The sequence below is a fragment of the Bactrocera oleae genome, chromosome 3 (genome assembly GCF_042242935.1).
Source record: "Bactrocera oleae isolate idBacOlea1 chromosome 3, idBacOlea1, whole genome shotgun sequence".
NCBI classification, from domain to species: Eukaryota; Metazoa; Arthropoda; class Insecta; order Diptera; family Tephritidae; genus Bactrocera; species Bactrocera oleae.
In genome coordinates this window covers 47,656,978-47,680,073 of record NC_091537.1, presented here as the reverse complement: position 1 = coordinate 47,680,073, position 23,096 = coordinate 47,656,978, and the positions used below count along the sequence as shown (strand labels likewise).

Sequence of the window (23,096 nt, the reverse complement as noted above, 5' to 3'; positions counted from 1 at the left end):
GGGTATTCATTTGAGATTTCCTCAACTAACGTTCTCCTGGTGGTAACTGGTTCCGTAACTAGTCCACTTAGGATCCAACCAAAAATAGTATTTTGTGCCAGAAGTGTGTTTGAAACTTTCTCAATACCTTCAAGTATTACCTGTGGTATTAGATCGATGCCTAATAGAAGATCTATTTGAGCGAGAGTGGTGCTGTTGGGATCCGCTTACTTAAGGTGTGAAACCTTTTGCCAATGCTTGCTATATATGTGATAGCTTGGAAGCAGATTTGTTACTTGCGGTAAGACAATAGCTTCTGCTGGAATGCGCTTTGGGGAAAGTAAAGGTAATGGGGTAGATTTTGTTTGAGTTTTGGACTACTCTTCCGCCCTTTTCCGTGATTTCAAAATTGGCTAGTTTTGTTGGCAGTTGTAGCCTGTTTTGTGCCCTAGACTCCATAAATGATCGATGTGATCCTTGGTCTATTAAGGCCCTAAGCTTAAACAGGTCTCCTAGCTGTTCGATGGAGACGTCTGCAGTGGATAGTAGTACCCTACTTTGGTTTTCGCTGTGCAGCGTTTGCGTTAATGTCTTTGAGCAGCATGATGCTTCTTGACGATTTTCGGGATTTTGTATTTCGGGGTTTGCTATTGCAATTAATCCCGTAGCCCCTTTAACATTAATTTAAGGTGAGCTGGAAAATATTGTAATATGTAATTTGCTTTCACACTTTTTTAGAGTATGCGAACGTGACAAGCAGTTTGTGCAAAGTTTTTTTGTTCTCACAAAATTGTTCCTATCGACAATATTTAATTTTTTTAATCTCTCGCAAGATTTCAGCTTATGCCCTCATGTACACAGTTCGCATGACATTTGTTTATACTGTTCGGATGTGAACGATTGATTTTTAAAAAAGCTTATATTTAAATTGTTGTTGCTACTGGTTTGGGGTCTATTGAAGCTTCTATTGTGGTCGTTTTGAACGATTTTCGATCTGATTAGTTTTTTGTCTTCCCCTTTTACAATTTCGTATTTGGTATTTAGAAAGCCTTTCATTTGTTGCCACGTTGGGCACTTCTTTCGTGATGAGAACGATTGTTCCCATAGAAGCAATAATTTTCTGGTAATGTGGCGGTGCATATGTACACCAGTATCCTGTGGGAATCACAGTTGTCTGTGGGAATATTCAATATCGATAAAACCGACGAACAATTTGAAACAGTGGATTGAGCTTGATGAATTCTTTACTAGTTTCTTTCTGAATTTTAGGCAATTTCATTAGTATGGTTACGTGCTTATCATATTCTTTCATGACAGCTTCTCTCACGGATGTGGAGTAGGTGCAATTGCTTAAAGTTATTTTAATTTATTCGAAATCATTGCTTTTGTTTCTTTAAACTGGTCTAAGCAGTTTTCTTAATTGGTGTAAGGCGAGGATTTACAATTTTCAGGGAGATCTGAGTCGTCAGGTTCTACTATTGCATCATATGCAGCTTGAAGACTAATCCAAAAATTGTCCAAATTTTCTTTTTTGATTTCTTATACCGATTCAGAATTGTCTTAAATCGATGAGGATGAAAATCGAGTGCAGTATCATATTAAACAGTTACTCTCAGAAATAAATTTTCTCATTGTCGAATGATACAATTCAAACAATAGTTTCGAATATATGTATGTGCGAAATAAAACGTTTTTAAGTAAATAAGAGTTTTTCACTTCGGGTAAAATTAATTTTAATTTCAGTATCAATACATAAGTATAACACAAAGTCGCTTTCCCTATCCGTATATCCCTATGTATGCTTAAATCTTTAAAACTACGCAACGGATTTTGATGCAGTTTTTTTATTGGATAGAGTGATTGAAGTGGAAGGTTTATATGTATAATAACACATTTCAAATGACCTCTGTTATACTGTTATTTTTGTGGTTTACGGGGCCGCGGTTCTTCCTATAGCACTTTGAATTTAGCAGGAATCGGACGCGTTTATTATCAGAGCTCTCTAGCAAGGAAAATAACAATACTTAATAAAACATGCTTTTCAGCGCGACAACGTATCAGTAATTAAAAGTAAGTTACGATATATAATTGTATGGTAGTAGTTTTAAAATATAAATGATATTGTAGTCTAAAGTAAATTAAGGTTAAATCGCACTTATAGTAATTATAAGTACAAAAGGTAAGATAAGATTAGAGTAAATAAAACCATAATTTAGGAACTGGAATTTTCTTTTAATATCTGGGTTAAAATTTACAGTTAGATCAATTTAAGTTTATGGAAATTATTTTCAAAAAATCGTAATTTAAGGGGAGGTATGTAAGTTCAGAAAAATAACTAGAATATATTTTGTATATTTTGTTGTTGATTATCTTTTGTTTTTAATCAAACGAACAGCATATTATTTTTTAAGTATTTTTAATTTATTTAAACTCGTAGTTTAAGCTAAGGTATTTCAGCTAAAAAAAGGACGGAATACAATAAGTATCTTTTGTTTTTTATGATTTATGATTTTTAAATGGTAAGTATTTAGATATTTTTTACTGCGGCACATACCAATAATATGGCAATTTGTGGGTATCATACAAATAGAACAAAATAAATTTTGTAAAGAAATTATAAAGTCATGTCTGGAAGACGTAGTCGTTCGAGCATAGATCGTAGTACAGTAAATGCCAGAAGAGTACGTTCAGCAGGAGATGCAGAATCGTCAACAGAACGTGAGGGTCGCATCAGTCAGGCTCGGGATAGATATGGAGCTGGGGGAGAGCGAGAGAATTTTCAGTAGAGCATGAGGATTTCCGCATCCGATATAGGGTAGACATCGAATACAGAGATTACGATTCTTCGATTTCTTACAAGGACGGTCATATAGTATCAATAGGTCCTATGTCAGTAGTGGCATTGAAATTCAAGGACGAATCGAAAGGCACGTGTTGCTTACAGGGAAAAGTCAAATTAGAAGAAATTCTCCCTCCACCTGAACCACTTCACTCTCTTCTTATCATCATCAGAAATCCAAACAATTCATGCGCAATATACGCCGTTATAATAACGCATTTCAAATGACCTCTATTAAGAGTAAGCAAGTGGATGAGCATGTGTTCATGCCTACATTTAGAATTCAAGCGAAAGTATATCACTTAGCTAAGAGCTTGCTACCACTTCGACCCGATGATCACATATAGCTGCAAGTATATTTTTTTGCAGATCCAGATACACAAGCATCTCCGGGGTGTTCAATAGTTGCATAGCCAATTGATAGAGATTTGATTAGATCTCTCCAAGATATGTTTTATTCTCATAATTGCTACATACAATCTTTCGAAACTGCGATTGAGAGGGTTCCAGCAGATACACCTGACTTTAATATCGTAATCCATGCAAAAAAGTTCCTGCTGGAGAACACAGAGGACAATACAAAGTTCTTTCCACGAGTGAAGTACCAGTGGTGATAGCTGGACAGTAATTTGAGAAAAGAGATATTGTATTGCATAGTCCTGATAATAATTTGCAAAAAATTTTAGAGTTACACAGATCTCATGACAGCTTACAATATCCTTTGATGCTATGTCGTGGAGAAAATGGTTATGCTATTAATAGTGCTCAAGTTAACCCAATCGGTGAAACACGTCTGCGTAAAACAGAGTCACTTTGCTTAGATTTGGAATGTCAACTAACCAAAATTTGGTAGATCAAGATGCGAAAATGTAATTTGAGAGCTGAAAAGTCCGTTTATCTCTAGGATGTATTTCAGGCAAATGAACACCGTGACGGCATTGGGCAGTTGTTTATACTACCTTCATCATTCACAGGTGGAACTCGATATTTACACAAAAAACAGAAATTACGACAAACCTGATTTATTTATATCTGCAACATGTAAGCAAAATTGGCCGAAAATCAAAAAAAATATTCACACCAATTTAGCTCCACAAGGCTGATACGATATAGTTAACAGAGTCTTTCATTTAAAAGTACAGAAACTCTTGCACCTCATTAGCAAGTCTCATATATTCGGTCCGCCGCGCTGTCATATGTACTCAATAAAATGGCAGAAACGTGGCTTGCTAGTGTGGTTAGTGAACAAAATTAGACCCAACCAAATTGACGGGGTTATTCCAGCTGAATTATCAAATAAAGAATAAAATCAAATCCTGTACCCGATCTCTCCATGCGTACGAGATTCTAAACGCAGCGAAAAATGTCCGAAGTCGTTCCAAACTCAAACAAGTACTAGCGATGACGGATATCCCAAATATTGTGGACGATTGTCAGAACAGGGTAAGCAAAATTTAAAATAATAAATATAAACAACCTTAAAAATAATATTATTACATTAATTTATATATAATACTTACCATAATGAAAATTTTTATAGAGATTCTTATACAAATATCCAAATTTTTTTTATTTCTCTCCTCCATATACTATTTCATTTCTATCATATATTTATACACTATAATAACAAATTATATATATAATTTAAATTTTCTTAATTAGAATTTTTTCATATTTTTCTTAAAATTGTCTTGAAAACTACTCTTAAAATTGCTACACCATTCTAATTCGATTATATTTGAAAAAAATGAAGAACTATTGCACTAAGTCTGAAAACTTTAGTCCGAAGTAGAGACACAACTACTATCATGATAGCTGTGTACTGTCTCAAAAATAATTGCATTAACATGGGAAGGTTCCATGTTTGAAAATACCCAATCAATTTAAATATTGGCAGGTGTAGTTGAATACTCTACACCAAGCAGGGAACTTAAGTTGTTATCTAGGAGCAGATTTCCTATTGTAGTCCCTGTACATATTAACTAAGTGTTAAAATCTCCAACAATTAGCACATTTTGATTGCATAACTCAGAAGTAAGGACTTCCTGAAGTTCTACAATTAAATGTCTGGCAGAGTAAGCTGAATATCTGTATCGAACCAGAATATTAATATTGAAACATTTACACAAAACCGCTTTTAAAACTTTGCGGCCTGAATAAATTTTCTTTACAGCCTTTGGTTCTATAGAGCTAACAATGCTATACTTTGCACATATTTATTATAATGCTCCATTCATTTCTGTTGCTTGTTTCCGTGCTATCTCTCCTCAGCTCGTTTATTGGAGCAAATCTTGATATATAAAATTTTTCGCAAGGATAACTACAAGTTTTCACAATAACATTAAATATCTGAAGATAGCATCAACCAGTCGCTTTTTAAGTCAATAATGTGGGCATGACGAAGTTCCAAGCTACTATACATGGAACTAGAGTTCTAAAACTTTTCAACGGCAAAAACAAGGTACTGCGGTTGATGGTTTTCCCGGAGTAAAAAAACGGATGCTCTTGACAGAGTCTGATTTATCCCGACAACAGCGAATACTTTAATCTGAGAGTATTACTGCATATTTAAAAGGACCGACATCCTTCGCACACCTAGGAACTGTAGAAAGCGTTTTTTTATAATACTTATTAAGCAGAATGTAAAGCTATGGGTCTCTTGAAAGACGATTCTCATTCTGAAAACACATTATCAGAAGCAGTTGTTTGTAGTTCATCTACATCATTAAGATATTTATTTGCCGTCATAGTAGCGTTTTGTCAAGTAACTGATTCTCTTAATCTATGGAATAAATTTCAAGAAAATATGGCCAGTGATATTCGGATTCTAATTCGTGCAGTGTTCGAATGGCTAGATATGGAGCACAGTTGACGCCAAATGTAACTGTTTCTCGCGTAGGGCACTATTGGGGGATTTTCGGAAAATACTTCACTGAAAAAAGTTATCGTCTTTATGTACGACTATTTGTCTATACATTTTTTCAACGACTCCGTTGAATACGTATTTAAATATACGCCAATTTAAAATGAGTAGCATTAAATCTGGTTAAGACGTCGAATGAGTAGTATTTGCGGTTGATGATTGTTTCGCATGGGCTTACTTCCTCCATGTGGTCCAAATGGAGGTATTGTTCTAACACACCATCATATTCTGGTTTGAGCTCGCCTTTTTTAAATAGGGTTTTTTCCATAATTTGAAACTGCTGTATTGCAGAGGTGCGAGAGTGAAATAAGGCGATTGTGTTTTGAAATTGTTGTTTAAGTGGCAGTCGTACGACGTACCTACCATTATCTGGGGGGAGCTCCCAAAATTTTCTCAATTGTGTATTGGGGTATTCATTTGAGATTTCCTCAACTAACGTTCTCATGGTGGTAACTGGTTCCGTAACTAGTCCACTTAGGATCCAACCAAAAATAGTATTTTGTGCCAGAAGTGTGTTTGAAACTTTCTCAATACCTTCAAGTATTACCTGTGGTATTAGATCGATGCCTAATAGAAGATCTATTTGAGCGAGAGTGGTGCTGTTGGGATCTGCTTACTTAAGGTGTGAAACCTTTTGCCAATGCTTGCTATATATGTGATAGCTTGGAAGCAGATTTGTTACTTGCGGTAAGACAATAGCTTCTGCTGGAATGCGCTTTGGGGAAAGTAAAGGTAATGGGGTAGATTTTGTTTGAGTTTTGGACTACTCTTCCGCCCTTTTCCGTGATTTCAAAATTGGCTAGTTTTGTTGGCAGTTGTAGCCTGTTTTGTGCCCTAGACTCCATAAATGATCGATGTGATCCTTGGTCTATTAAGGCCCTAAGCTTAAACAGGTCTCCTAGCTGTTCGATGGAGACGTCTGCAGTGGATAGTAGTACCCTACTTTGGTTTTCGCTGTGCAGCGTTTGCGTTAATGTCTTTGAGCAGCATGATGCTTCTTGACGATGTTCGGGATTTTGTATTTCGGGGTTTGCTATTGCAATTAATCCCGTAGCCCCTTTAACATTAATTTAAGGTGAGTTGGAAAATATTGTAATATGTAATTTGCTTTCACACTTTTTTAGAGTATGTGAACGTGACAAGCAGTTTGTGCAAAGTTTTTTTGTTCTCACAAAATTGTTCCTATCGACAATATTTAATTTTTTTAATCTCTCGCAAGATTTCAGCTTATGCCCTCATGTACACAGTTCGCATGACATTTGTTTATACTGTTCGGGTGTGAACGATTGATTTTTAAAAAAGCTTATATTTAAATTGTTGTTGCTACTGGTTTGGGGTCTATTGAAGCTTCTATTGTGGTCGTTTTGAACGATTTTCGATTTGATTAGTTTTTTGTCTTCCCTTTTTACAATTTCGTATTTGGTATTTAGAAAGCCTTTCATTTGTTGCCACGTTGTGCACTTCTTTCGTGATGAGAACGATTGTTCCCATAGAAGCAATAATTTTCTGGTAATGTGGCGGTGCATATGTTCACCAGTATCCTGTGGGAATCACAGTTGTCTGTGGGAATATTCAATATCGATAAAACCGACGAACAATTTGAAACAGTGGATTGAAGCTTGATGAATTCTTTACTAGTTTCTTTCTGAATTTTAGGCAAGTTCATTAGTATGGTTACGTGCTTATCATGTTCTTTCATGACAGCTTCTCTCACGGATGTGGAGTAGGTGCAATTGCTTAAAGTTATTTTAATTTATCCGAAATCATTGCTTTTGTTTCTTTAAACTGGTCTAAGCAGTTTTCTTAATTGGTGTAAGGCGAGGATTTACAATTTTCAGGGAGATCTGAGTCGTCAGGTTCTACTATTGCATCATATGCAGCTTGAAGACTAATCCAAAAATTGTCCAAATTTTCTTTTTTGATTTCTTATACCGATTCAGAATTGTCTTAAATCGATGAGGATGAAAATCGAGTGCAGTATCATATTAAACAGTTACTCTCAGAAATAAATTTTCTCATTGTCGAATGATACAATTCAAACAATAGTTTCGAATATATGTATGTGCGAAATAAAACGTTTTTAAGTAAATAAGAGTTTTTCACTTCGGGTAAAATTAATTTTAATTTCAGTATCAATACATAAGTATAACACAAAGTCGCTTTCCCTATCCGTATATCCCTATGTATGCTTAAATCTTTAAAACTACGCAACGGATTTTGATGCAGTTTTTTTATTGGATAGAGTGATTGAAGTGGAAGGTTTATATGTATAATAACACATTTCAAATGACCTCTGTTATACTGTTATTTTTGTGGTTTACGGGGCCGCGGTTCTTCCTATAGCACTTTGAATTTAGCAGGAATCGGACGCGTTTATTATCAGAGCTCTCTAGCAAGGAAAATAACAATACTTAATAAAACATGCTTTTCAGCGCGACAACGTATCAGTAATTAAAAGTAAGTTACGATATATAATTGTATGGTAGTAGTTTTAAAATATAAATGATATTGTAGTCTAAAGTAAATTAAGGTTAAATCGCACTTATAGTAATTATAAGTACAAAAGGTAAGATAAGATTAGAGTAAATAAAACCATAATTTAGGAACTGGAATTTTCTATTAATATCTGGGTTAAAATTTACAGTTAGATCAATTTAAGTTTATGGAAATTATTTTCAAAAAATCGTAATTTAAGGGGAGGTATGTAAGTTCAGAAAAATAACTAGAATATATTTTGTTGTTGATTATCTTTTGTTTTTAATCAAACGAACAGCATATTATTTTTTAAGTATTTTTAATTTATTTAAACTCGTAGTTTAAGCTAAGGTATTTCAGCTAAAAAAAGGACGGAATACAATAAGTATCTTTTGTTTTTTATGATTTATGATTTTTAAATGGTAAGTATTTAGATATTTTTTACTGCGGCACATACCAATAATATGGCAATTTGTGGGTATCATACAAATAGAACAAAATAAATTTTGTAAAGAAATTATAAAGTCATGTCTGGAAGACGTAGTCGTTCGAGCATAGATCGTAGTACAGTAAATGCCAGAAGAGTACGTTCAGCAGGAGATGCAGAATCGTCAACAGAACGTGAGGGTCGCATCAGTCAGGCTCGGGATAGATATGGAGCTGGGGGAGAGCGAGAGAATTTTCAGTAGAGCATGAGGATTTCCGCATCCGATATAGGGTAGACATCGAATACAGAGATTACGATTCTTCGATTTCTTACAAGGACGGTCATATAGTATCAATAGGTCCTATGTCAGTAGTGGCATTGAAATTCAAGGACGAATCGAAAGGCACGTGTTGCTTACAGGGAAAAGTCAAATTAGAAGAAATTCTCCCTCCACCTGAACCACTTCACTCTCTTCTTATCATCATCAGAAATCCAAACAATTCATGCGCAATATACGCCGTTATAATAACGCATTTCAAATGAGCTCTATTAAGAGTAAGCAAGTGGATGAGCATGTGTTCATGCCTACATTTAGAATTCAAGCGAAAGTATATCACTTAGCTAAGAGCTTGCTACCACTTCGACCCGATGATCACATATAGCTGCAAGTATATTTTTTTGCAGATCCAGATACACAAGCATCTCCGGGGTGTTCAATAGTTGCATAGCCAATTGATAGAGATTTGATTAGATCTCTCCAAGATATGTTTTATTCTCATAATTGCTACATACAATCTTTCGAAACTGCGATTGAGAGGGTTCCAGCAGATACACCTGACTTTAATATCGTAATCCATGCAAAGAAAGTTCCTGCTGGAGAACACAGAGGACAATACAAAGTTCTTTCCACGAGTGAAGTAGCAGTGGTGATAGCTGGACAGTAATTTGAGAAAAGAGATATTGTATTGCATAGTCCTGATAATAATTTGCAAAAAATTTTAGAGTTACACAGATCTCATGACAGCTTACAATATCCTTTGATGCTATGTCGTGGAGAAAATGGTTATGCTATTAATAGTGCTCAAGTTAACCCAATCGGTGAAACACGTCTGCGTAAAACAGAGTTACTTTGCTTAGATTTGGAATGTCAACTAACCAAAATTTGGTAGATCAAGATGCGAAAATGTAATTTGAGAGCTGAAAAGTCCGTTTATCTCTAGGATGTATTTCAGGCAAATGAACACCGTGACGGCATTGGGCAGTTGTTTATACTACCTTCATCATTCACAGGTGGAACTCGATATTTACACAAAAAACAGAAATTACGACAAACCTGATTTATTTATATCTGCAACATGTAAGCAAAATTGGCCGAAAATCAAAAAAAATATTCACACCAATTTAGCTCCACAAGGCTGATACGATATAGTTAACAGAGTCTTTCATTTAAAAGTACAGAAACTCTTGCACCTCATTAGCAAGTCTCATATATTCGGTCCGCCGCGCTGTCATATGTACTCAATAAAATGGCAGAAACGTGGCTTGCTAGTGTGGTTAGTGAACAAAATTAGACCCAACCAAATTGACGGGGTTATTCCAGCTGAATTATCAAATAAAGAATAAAATCAAATCCTGTACCCGATCTCTCCATGCGTACGAGATTCTAAACGCAGCGAAAAATGTCCGAAGTCGTTCCAAACTCAAACAAGTACTAGCGATGACGGATATCCCAAATATTGTGGACGATTGTCAGAACAGGGTAAGCAAAATTTAAAATAATAAATATAAACAACCTTAAAAATAATATTATTACATTAATTTATATATAATACTTACCATAATGAAAATTTTTATAGAGATTCTTATACAAATATCCAAATTTTTTTTATTTCTCTCCTCCATATACTATTTCATTTCTATCATATATTTATACACTATAATAACAAATTATATATATAATTTAAATTTTCTTAATTAGAATTTTTACATATTTTTCTTAAAATTGTCTTGAAAACTACTCTTAAAATTGCTACACCATTCTAATTCGATTATATTTGAAAAAAATGAAGAACTATTGCACTAAGTCTGAAAACTTTAGTCCGAAGTAGAGACACAACTACTATCATGATAGCTGTGTACTGTCTCAAAAATAATTGCATTAACATGGGAAGGTTCCATGTTTGAAAATACCCAATCAATTTAAATATTGGCAGGTGTAGTTGAATACTCTACACCAAGCAGGGAACTTAAGTTGTTATCTAGGAGCAGATTTCCTATTGTAGTCCCTGTACATATTAACTAAGTGTTAAAATCTCCAACAATTAGCACATTTTGATTGCATAACTCAGAAGTAAGGACTTCCTGAAGTTCTACAATTAAATGTCTGGCAGAGTAAGCTGAATATCTGTATCGAACCAGAATATTAATATTGAAACATTTACACAAAACCGCTTTTAAAACTTTGCGGCCTGAATAAATTTTCTTTACAGCCTTTGGTTCTATAAAGCTAACAATGCTATACTTTGCACATATTTATTATAATGCCCCATTCATTTCTGTTGCTTGTTTCCGTGCTATCTCTCCTCAGCTCGTTTATTGGAGCAAATCTTGATATATAAAATTTTTCGCAAGGATAACTACAAGTTTTCACAATAACATTAAATATCTGAAGATAGCATCAACCAGTCGCTTTTTAAGTCAATAATGTGGGCATGACGAAGTTCCAAGCTACTATACATGGAACTAGAGTTCTAAAACTTTTCAACGGCAAAAACAAGGTACTGCGGTTGATGGTTTTCCCGGAGTAAAAAAACGGATGCTCTTGACAGAGTCTGATTTATCCCGACAACAGCGAATACTTTAATCTGAGAGTATTACTGCATATTTAAAAGGACCGACATCCTTCGCACACCTAGGAACTGTAGAAAGCGTTTTTTTATAATACTTATCAAGCAGAATGTAAAGCTATGGGTCTCTTGAAAGACGATTCTCATTCTGAAAACACATTATCAGAAGCAGTTGTTTGTAGTTCATCTACATCATTAAGATATTTATTTGCCGTCATAGTAGCGTTTTGTCAAGTAACTGATTCTCTTAATCTATGGAATAAATTTCAAGAAAATATGGCCAGTGATATTCGGATTCTAATTCGTGCAGTGTTCGAATGGCTAGATATGGAGCACAGTTGACGCCAAATGTAACTGTTTCTCGCGTAGGGCACTATTGGGGGATTTTCGGAAAATACTTCACTGAAAAAAGTTATCGTCTTTATGTACGACTATTTGTCTATACATTTTTTCAACGACTCCGTTGAATACGTATTTAAATATACGCCAATTTAAAATGAGTAGCATTAAATCTGGTTAAGACGTCGAATGAGTAGTATTTGCGGTTGATGATTGTTTCGCATGGGCTTACTTCCTCCATGTGGTCCAAATGGAGGTATTGTTCTAACACACCATCATATTCTGGTTTGAGCTCGCCTTTTTTAAATAGGGTTTTTTCCATAATTTGAAACTGCTGTATTGCAGAGGTGCGAGAGTGAAATAAGGCGATTGTGTTTTGAAATTGTTGTTTAAGTGGCAGTCGTACGACGTACCTACCATTATCTGGGGGGAGCTCCCAAAATTTTCTCAATTGTGTATTGGGGTATTCATTTGAGATTTCCTCAACTAACGTTCTCATGGTGGTAACTGGTTCCGTAACTAGTCCACTTAGGATCCAACCAAAAATAGTATTTTGTGCCAGAAGTGTGTTTGAAACTTTCTCAATACCTTCAAGTATTACCTGTGGTATTAGATCGATGCCTAATAGAAGATCTATTTGAGCGAGAGTGGTGCTGTTGGGATCTGCTTACTTAAGGTGTGAAACCTTTTGCCAATGCTTGCTATATATGTGATAGCTTGGAAGCAGATTTGTTACTTGCGGTAAGACAATAGCTTCTGCTGGAATGCGCTTTGGGGAAAGTAAAGGTAATGGGGTAGATTTTGTTTGAGTTTTGGACTACTCTTCCGCCCTTTTCCGTGATTTCAAAATTGGCTAGTTTTGTTGGCAGTTGTAGCCTGTTTTGTGCCCTAGACTCCATAAATGATCGATGTGATCCTTGGTCTATTAAGGCCCTAAGCTTAAACAGGTCTCCTAGCTGTTCGATGGAGACGTCTGCAGTGGATAGTAGTACCCTACTTTGGTTTTCGCTGTGCAGCGTTTGCGTTAATGTCTTTGAGCAGCATGATGCTTCTTGACGATGTTCGGGATTTTGTATTTCGGGGTTTGCTATTGCAATTAATCCCGTAGCCCCTTTAACATTAATTTAAGGTGAGCTGGAAAATATTGTAATATGTAATTTGCTTTCACACTTTTTTAGAGTATGCGAACGTGACAAGCAGTTTGTGCAAAGTTTTTTTGTTCTCACAAAATTGTTCCTATCGACAATATTTAATTTTTTTAATCTCTCGCAAGATTTCAGCTTATGCCCTCATGTACACAGTTCGCATGACATTTGTTTATACTGTTCGGGTGTGAACGATTGATTTTTAAAAAAGCTTATATTTAAATTGTTGTTGCTACTGGTTTGGGGTCTATTGAAGCTTCTATTGTGGTCGTTTTGAACGATTTTCGATTTGATTAGTTTTTTGTCTTCCCTTTTTACAATTTCGTATTTGGTATTTAGAAAGCCTTTCATTTGTTGCCACGTTGTGCACTTCTTTCGTGATGAGAACGATTGTTCCCATAGAAGCAATAATTTTCTGGTAATGTGGCGGTGTATATGTTCACCAGTATCCTGTGGGAATCACAGTTGTCTGTGGGAATATTCAATATCGATAAAACCGACGAACAATTTGAAACAGTGGATTGAAGCTTGATGAATTCTTTACTAGTTTCTTTCTGAATTTTAGGCAAGTTCATTAGTATGGTTACGTGCTTATCATATTCTTTCATGACAGCTTCTCTCACCGATGTGGAGTAGGTGCAATTGCTTAAAGTTATTTTAATTTATTCGAAATCATTGCTTTTGTTTCTTTAAACTGGTCTAAGCAGTTTTCTTAATTGGTGTAAGGCGAGGATTTACAATTTTCAGGGAGATCTGAGTCGTCAGGTTCTACTATTGCATCATATGCAGCTTGAAGACTAATCCAAAAATTGTCCAAATTTTCTTTTTTGATTTCTTATACCGATTCAGAATTGTCTTAAATCGATGAGGATGAAAATCGAGTGCAGTATCATATTAAACAGTTACTCTCAGAAATAAATTTTCTCATTGTCGAATGATACAATTCAAACAATAGTTTCGAATATATGTATGTGCGAAATAAAACGTTTTTAAGTAAATAAGAGTTTTTCACTTCGGGTAAAATTAATTTTAATTTCAGTATCAATACATAAGTATAACACAAAGTCGCTTTCCCTATCCGTATATCCCTATGTATGCTTAAATCTTTAAAACTACGCAACGGATTTTGATGCAGTTTTTTTATTGGATAGAGTGATTGAAGTGGAAGGTTTATATGTATAATAACACATTTCAAATGACCTCTGTTATACTGTTATTTTTGTGGTTTACGGGGCCGCGGTTCTTCCTATAGCACTTTGAATTTAGCAGGAATCGGACGCGTTTATTATCAGAGCTCTCTAGCAAGGAAAATAACAATACTTAATAAAACATGCTTTTCAGCGCGACAACGTATCAGTAATTAAAAGTAAGTTACGATATATAATTGTATGGTAGTAGTTTTAAAATATAAATGATATTGTAGTCTAAAGTAAATTAAGGTTAAATCGCACTTATAGTAATTATAAGTACAAAAGGTAAGATAAGATTAGAGTAAATAAAACCATAATTTAGGAACTGGAATTTTCTATTAATATCTGGGTTAAAATTTACAGTTAGATCAATTTAAGTTTATGGAAATTATTTTCAAAAAATCGTAATTTAAGGGGAGGTATGTAAGTTCAGAAAAATAACTAGAATATATTTTGTTGTTGATTATCTTTTGTTTTTAATCAAACGAACAGCATATTATTTTTTAAGTATTTTTAATTTATTTAAACTCGTAGTTTAAGCTAAAGTATTTCAGCTAAAAAAAGGACGGAATACAATAAGTATCTTTTGTTTTTTATGATTTATGATTTTTAAATGGTAAGTATTTAGATATTTTTTACTGCGGCACATACCAATAATATGGCAATTTGTGGGTATCATACAAATAGAACAAAATAAATTTTGTAAAGAAATTATAAAGTCATGTCTGGAAGACGTAGTCGTTCGAGCATAGATCGTAGTACAGTAAATGCCAGAAGAGTACGTTCAGCAGGAGATGCAGAATCGTCAACAGAACGTGAGGGTCGCATCAGTCAGGCTCGGGATAGATATGGAGCTGGGGGAGAGCGAGAGAATTTTCAGTAGAGCATGAGGATTTCCGCATCCGATATAGGGTAGACATCGAATACAGAGATTACGATTCTTCGATTTCTTACAAGGACGGTCATATAGTATCAATAGGTCCTATGTCAGTAGTGGCATTGAAATTCAAGGACGAATCGAAAGGCACGTGTTGCTTACAGGGAAAAGTCAAATTAGAAGAAATTCTCCCTCCACCTGAACCACTTCACTCTCTTCTTATCATCATCAGAAATCCAAACAATTCATGCGCAATATACGCCGTTATAATAACGCATTTCAAATGAGCTCTATTAAGAGTAAGCAAGTGGATGAGCATGTGTTCATGCCTACATTTAGAATTCAAGCGAAAGTATATCACTTAGCTAAGAGCTTGCTACCACTTCGACCCGATGATCACATATAGCTGCAAGTATATTTTTTTGCAGATCCAGATACACAAGCATCTCCGGGGTGTTCAATAGTTGCATAGCCAATTGATAGAGATTTTATTAGATCTCTCCAAGATATGTTTTATTCTCATAATTGCTACATACAATCTTTCGAAACTGCGATTGAGAGGGTTCCAGCAGATACACCTGACTTTAATATCGTAATCCATGCAAAGAAAGTTCCTGCTGGAGAACACAGAGGACAATACAAAGTTCTTTCCACGAGTGAAGTACCAGTGGTGATAGCTGGACAGTAATTTGAGAAAAGAGATATTGTATTGCATAGTCCTGATAATAATTTGCAAAAAATTTTAGAGTTACACAGATCTCATGACAGCTTACAATATCCTTTGATGCTATGTCGTGGAGAAAATGGTTATGCTATTAATAGTGCTCAAGTTAACCCAATCGGTGAAACACGTCTGCGTAAAACAGAGTCACTTTGCTTAGATTTGGAATGTCAACTAACCAAAATTTGGTAGATCAAGATGCGAAAATGTAATTTGAGAGCTGAAAAGTCCGTTTATCTCTAGGATGTATTTCAGGCAAATGAACACCGTGACGGCATTGGGCAGTTGTTTATACTACCTTCATCATTCACAGGTGGAACTCGATATTTACACAAAAAACAGAAATTACGACAAACCTGATTTATTTATATCTGCAACATGTAAGCAAAATTGGCCGAAAATCAAAAAAAATATTCACACCAATTTAGCTCCACAAGGCTGATACGATATAGTTAACAGAGTCTTTCATTTAAAAGTACAGAAACTCTTGCACCTCATTAGCAAGTCTCATATATTCGGTCCGCCGCGCTGTCATATGTACTCAATAAAATGGCAGAAACGTGGCTTGCTAGTGTGGTTAGTGAACAAAATTAGACCCAACCAAATTGACGGGGTTATTCCAGCTGAATTATCAAATAAAGAATAAAATCAAATCCTGTACCCGATCTCTCCATGCGTACGAGATTCTAAACGCAGCGAAAAATGTCCGAAGTCGTTCCAAACTCAAACAAGTACTAGCGATGACGGATATCCCAAATATTGTGGACGATTGTCAGAACAGGGTAAGCAAAATTTAAAATAATAAATATAAACAACCTTAAAAATAATATTATTACATTAATTTATATATAATACTTACCATAATGAAAATTTTTATAGAGATTCTTATACAAATATCCAAATTTTTTTTATTTCTCTCCTCCATATACTATTTCATTTCTATCATATATTTATACACTATAATAACAAATTATATATATAATTTAAATTTTCTTAATCAGAATTTTTACATATTTTTCTTAAAATTGTCTTGAAAACTACTCTTAAAATTGCTACACCATTCTAATTCGATTATATTTGAAAAAAATGAAGAACTATTGCACTAAGTCTGAAAACTTTAGTCCGAAGTAGAGACACAACTACTATCATGATAGCTGTGTACTGTCTCAAAAATAATTGCATTAACATGGGAAGGTTCCATGTTTGAAAATACCCAATCAATTTAAATATTGGCAGGTGTAGTTGAATACTCTACACCAAGCAGGGAACTTAAGTTGTTATCTAGGAGCAGATTTCCTATTGTAGTCCCTGTACATATTAACTAAGTGTTAAAATCTCCAACAATTAGCACATTTTGATTGCATAACTCAGAAGTAAGGACTTCCTGAAGTTCTACAATTAAATGTCTGGCAGAGTAAGCTGAATATCTGTATCGAACCAGAATATTAATATTGAAACATTTACACAAAACCGCTTTTAAAACTTTGCGGCCTGAATAAATTTTCTTTACAGCCTTTGGTTCTATAAAGCTAACAATGCTATACTTTGCACATATTTATTATAATGCCCCATTCATTTCTGTTGCTTGTTTCCGTGCTATCTCTCCTCAGCTCGTTTATTGGAGCAAATCTTGATATATAAAATTTTTCGCAAGGATAACTACAAGTTTTCACAATAACATTAAATATCTGAAGATAGCATCAACCAGTCGCTTTTTAAGTCAATAATGTGGGCATGACGAAGTTCCAAGCTACTATACATGGAACTAGAGTTCTAAAACTTTTCAACGGCAAAAACAAGGTACTGCGGTTGATGGTTTTCCCGGAGTAAAAAAACGGATGCTCTTGACAGAGTCTGATTTATCCCGACAACAGCGAATACTTTAATCTGAGAGTATTACTGCATATTTAAAAGGACCGACATCCTTCGCACACCTAGGAACTGTAGAAAGCGTTTTTTTATAATACTTATCAAGCAGAATGTAAAGCTATGGGTCTCTTGAAAGACGATTCTCATTCTGAAAACACATTATCAGAAGCAGTTGTTTGTAGTTCATCTACATCATTAAGATATTTATTTGCCGTCATAGTAGCGTTTTGTCAAGTAACTGATTCTCTTAATCTATGGAATAAATTTCAAGAAAATATGGCCAGTGATATTCGGATTCTAATTCGTGCAGTGTTCGAATGGCTAGATATGGAGCACAGTTGACGCCAAATGTAACTGTTTCTCGCGTAGGGCACTATTGGGGGATTTTCGGAAAATACTTCACTGAAAAAAGTTATCGTCTTTATGTACGACTATTTGTCTATACATTTTTTCAACGACTCCGTTGAATACGTATTTAAATATACGCCAATTTAAAATGAGTAGCATTAAATCTGGTTAAGACGTCGAATGAGTAGTATTTGCGGTTGATGATTGTTTCGCATGGGCTTACTTCCTCCATGTGGTCCAAATGGAGGTATTGTTCTAACACACCATCATATTCTGGTTTGAGCTCGCCTTTTTTAAATAGGGTTTTTTCCATAATTTGAAACTGCTGTATTGCAGAGGTGCGAGAGTGAAATAAGGCGATTGTGTTTTGAAATTGTTGTTTAAGTGGCAGTCGTACGACGTACCTACCATTATCTGGGGGGAGCTCCCAAAATTTTCTCAATTGTGTATTGGGGTATTCATTTGAGATTTCCTCAACTAACGTTCTCATGGTGGTAACTGGTTCCATAACTAGTCCACTTAGGATCCAACCAAAAATAGTATTTTGTGCCAGAAGTGTGTTTGAAACTTTCTCAATACCTTCAAGTATTACCTGTGGTATTAGATCGATGCCTAATAGAAGATCTATTTGAGCGAGAGTGGTGCTGTTGGGATCTGCTTACTTAAGGTGTGAAACCTTTTGCCAATGCTTGCTATATATGTGATAGCTTGGAAGCAGATTTGTTACTTGCGGTAAGACAATAGCTTCTGCTGGAATGCGCTTTGGGGAAAGTAAAGGTAATGGGGTAGATTTTGTTTGAGTTTTGGACTACTCTTCCGCCCTTTTCCGTGATTTCAAAATTGGCTAGTTTTGTTGGCAGTTGTAGCCTGTTTTGTGCCCTAGACTCCATAAATGATCGATGTGATCCTTGGTCTATTAAGGCCCTAAGCTTAAACAGGTCTCCTAGCTGTTCGATGGAGACGTCTGCAGTGGATAGTAGTACCCTACTTTGGTTTTCGCTGTGCAGCGTTTGCGTTAATGTTTTTGAGCAGCATGATGCTTCTTGACGATTTTCGGGATTTTGTATTTCGGGGTTTGCTATTGCAATTAATCCCGTAGCCCTTTTAACATTAATTTAAGGTGAGCTGGAAAATATTGTGATATGTGATTTGCTTTCACACTCTTTTAGAGTATGCGAACGTGACAAGCAGTTTGTGCAAAGTTTTTTTGTTCTCACAAAATTTTTCCTATCGACTATATAGGAACTGGAATTTTCTATTAATATCTGGGTTAAAATTTACAGTTAGATCAATTTAAGTTTATGGAAATTATTTTCAAAAAATCTTAATTTAAGGGGAGGTATGTAAGTTCAGAAAAATAACTAGAATATATTTTTTTTTGATGATTGTTGATTATCTCTTGTTTTTAGTCGCACGAATAGCAAATTATAATATTTTTAAGTGTTTTTAATTTAATTAAAGTCGAAGTTTACGCTAAGGTATTTCAGTTAAAAAAGAACAACTCAATAGAACAAGTATCTTTTTTTTATGATTTATGATTTCTAAATGGTAAGTATTTAGATATTTTTTACTGCGGCACATACCAATAATATGGCAATTTGTGGGTATCATACATATAGAACAAAATAAATTTTGTAAAGAAATTATAAAGTCATGTCTGGAAGACGTAGTCGTTCGAGCATAGGTCGTAATACAGTAAATGATGCAACGTGAGGCTCGGAATAGATATGGAGCTGATAGAGAGAGAGAGAATCTTCAGTAGAGCGTGAGGCTCGCCGCAACCGGGATCGAGATAGACATACGGTTCAGAGGGACAGAGAGTCGTCAGTAGAGCGTGAGGCTCGACTCAGTCAGTTTCGGGATGGATATAGAGCTGAGAGAGAGATAGAATTTTTAGTAGAGCATGAGGTTCGCCGCAACCGAGATAGGGTAGATATCGAATACAGAGAGCCACGGAATCATCAGCTAATTCATGGGTAAATAAAGAAAATTCTGCCATGAATTACGATCCTTCGATTTTTTACAAAGACTATCGTATAGTATCAATAGGTACCGTGTCAGTAGTGTGTGAACATTGCTTGACATTGAAATTCAAGGACAAATCAAAAGGCATGGGTTGCTCACAGGGGAATGTCAAATAAGTAGTAATTCTCCCTCCATCTGAACCACTTCACTCTCCTCTTACGGGTGATCATCAGAAGTCCAAACAATTCATGCGCAATATATGTCGTTATAACAACACTTTTTAAATTACCTCTTTTAAGAGTAGCTTGATGGGCAGACATTTCTGCAAATATATTTTATTACAGATCCAGATACACAAGCATCTACGCGGTGTTCAAGTGTTGCATAGCCAATTGATAGAGATTTGATGAGATCTCTCCAAGATATGTTATATTCTCATAATTGCTACATACAGTCTTTCGAAACTGAGATTGAGAGTGTTTCAGCAGATACTGACTTTAATGTTGTAACACATGTAAATAAAGTTCCTGTTGGAGAACACAGAGGACGATACAAAGGGCCTTCCACGAGTGAAGTAGCAGTGGTAGTAGCTGGACAGCACTTTGACAAAAGAGATATTGTATTACATAATCGTGATGATAATTTGCAAAAAATTTCAGAAATACACAGATCTTATGACAGCTTACAATATCCTTTGATGCTATGTCGTGGAGAAAATTTGTATGCCATTAATATTTCTCATCGGGGGAACACCTCTGCGTAAAACAGAGTCCTGTATGAACTACTATTGCTACCGTATAATGACAAGACGAAAAGATTTTAACACTTTGCTTAGATATGGACTGTTAACAAACCAATATTTGGCAGATCAATATACGAAAGTTTCATCTGAAAGATTGGTCTGCATCCGTAATAATCAACCTAAATTGAGAGCCGAAAAATACATTCATCTTTAAGACGCTTAACAGGCGAATGAACATCGCAACGGCATTGGGCAGTTGGTTACACTACCTTCATCATTCACAGGTGGACCTCGATATTTACACAAAACATGGCAAAACTCCATTACTTACCTCAGATATTACCCCAAATCTGATTTATTTATAACTGCAACATGTAACCCAAATTGGCCGGAAATCAAAGAAAATATTAACACCAATTTCACTCCACAAAACAGAGTCTTCCATTTAAAAGTACAGGGTGGGCAAAATGCCACCGTCCGAAACCATGATATTAATAATCGATGGATCGTTTCCTATAACGCTACTTTTGAAAATTTTTGATGCCCACCAATATGTTATTAAGTTCAATATGTTAATAAGTACATTAATAAAGGCATTGATCAAGCCACTTTCAGCATACAGTCACCAAATGAAATCGAAAAATATCAGTCTGGACGTTACATCTGCAGCTCTAAAGCTATATGGAAGATTTTCTCATTCGAAGTGCACGACCGGGCTGCCTCAATTATCCACCTTGCAGATCATTTACAAATGATATATTTCACTGAGAATAATATACAAAAAGTTATTAATAGCCCGCGGGATACTACATTGAGAGCATTCTTCAGGTTATGTGATCAAGATGATTTCGCGAAAACACTGGACATGACAGAGTTCCAAGTGACTATACATGGAACCAGAGTTCTGAAACTTTTCAACGGCAAAAACAAGGTCCTACGGTTGATGGTTTCCTCGAAGTAAAAGAAACGGATGCTCTTGGCAGACTCTACGTGATTCATATCAAACCCAGCGAATACTTTTATCTGAGAATATTATTGCATATTGTAAAAGGACCGACATCCTTCTCACACCTAAGAACTGCATAAGGCGTTTTTTACAATACTTATCAAGCAGAATGTAAAGCTATGGGACTCTTGAAAGACGATTCTCATTCTGAAAACACATTATCAGAAGCAGTTGTTTGTAGTTCATCTACATCATTAAGATATTTATTTGCCGTCATAGTAGCGTTTTGTCAAGTAACTGATTCTGTTATTCTATGGAATAAATTTCAAGAAAATATGGTCAGTGATATTTGGATTCGGCGACGTCGAGAGTTAAACTCAGATGATGTACAATGTAATCAAAACATAGTTGAAGACGTATTATTTGAATTGAACAAATTAGTACAATTACTTTCGGGTAAATATACAAGAGCAACATCATAGGACCAAACGAGACTTTTACAAAATATAGCACAAGATGAGCCACGATTAAACATCGATCAGAAAAAAGTGTTTACTGTATTACTATCAATAATTGATAACATTGAATGGAAATTGTTTTTCCCTGATGCCCAGGAGGTACTGAAATAGCTTTTCAATCAACCTGCTTTTAAAAAAGTTAGATCTATAGAAAAAATTGCGTTAGCTGTTGCGTAATCCGGCATTGCCGCTACGCGTTTGGAAGGAACTCTTTGTCCAAGAGTTAGTCAACAATGTCTATCCTGACATTGACGAAATAAGACACTATAAGACAATATCTTGGTTTAAAGAAAGACTGATTCTGTCACCAACTAACGAACAAGTAGATAAAGTAAATAACTTGATTCTTTCAAAGATTGATGTGCCGACGAAAAATACTACTCTGTCGATACTGTTCTCGATTTGGAAGAAGCTGTTCATTTCTGTACTCTTTGAATATAAATATCTTTCTAAACTCTTTGAATCCCTCCTAACGAAATGGGGTTGAAAGTAGGTTGCCCTGTTATATTATTAAGAAACATGAATCCACTTAAACTTTGCAATGGCTCTCGTTTGCTGGTAAACTCACTGAAAACTTTTATAATAGAGTGCACAATACTCACAGGATGTGGTACCGGAGAATATGCATTGATTCCCCGAATCCCTCTGATACCATCGGATTTACCCTTCCAATTTAAACGTTTACATTTTCCGGTAAAGACATCTTTTACAATGAACATTAATAAATCGCAGGGACAAACCTTCAACATTGCAGGCTTAGATTTGAGCGTTGACTGTTTTTCACATGGCCAACTGTATGTCGCTCTTTCAAAGGTAACCTCTAGAGAAAACATGTTTGTACCGCTAATGACAAGAAAATGGAGAACGTTGTATATTTTAGAAATAAAATAAATAGGTAAAAATGTAAAAAGTAAATAAGCAAAAATATAGTGTATAAATTTAGATTT

At 35.1% G+C, this 23,096-nt stretch overlaps 1 protein-coding gene across 4 annotated transcripts in view; it reads right to left on the bottom strand.

Annotated features, from left to right (window-relative positions):
• The window catches only part of LOC106623638 (uncharacterized), a 341,640-nt gene that overhangs the window by 282,275 nt on the left and 36,269 nt on the right, over positions 1 to 23,096 (bottom strand). The window contains exon 1 of one of the 4 annotated variants that reach the window (XR_011395238.1): positions 22,752 to 22,835. The exons of the other annotated variants lie outside the window; for them this stretch is intronic. The gene's annotated coding sequence lies outside the window, so the exon portion shown is untranslated. Of the gene's footprint in view, positions 1 to 22,751; positions 22,836 to 23,096 lie in introns of those variants that run through there. 4 annotated transcript variants of the gene reach the window in all.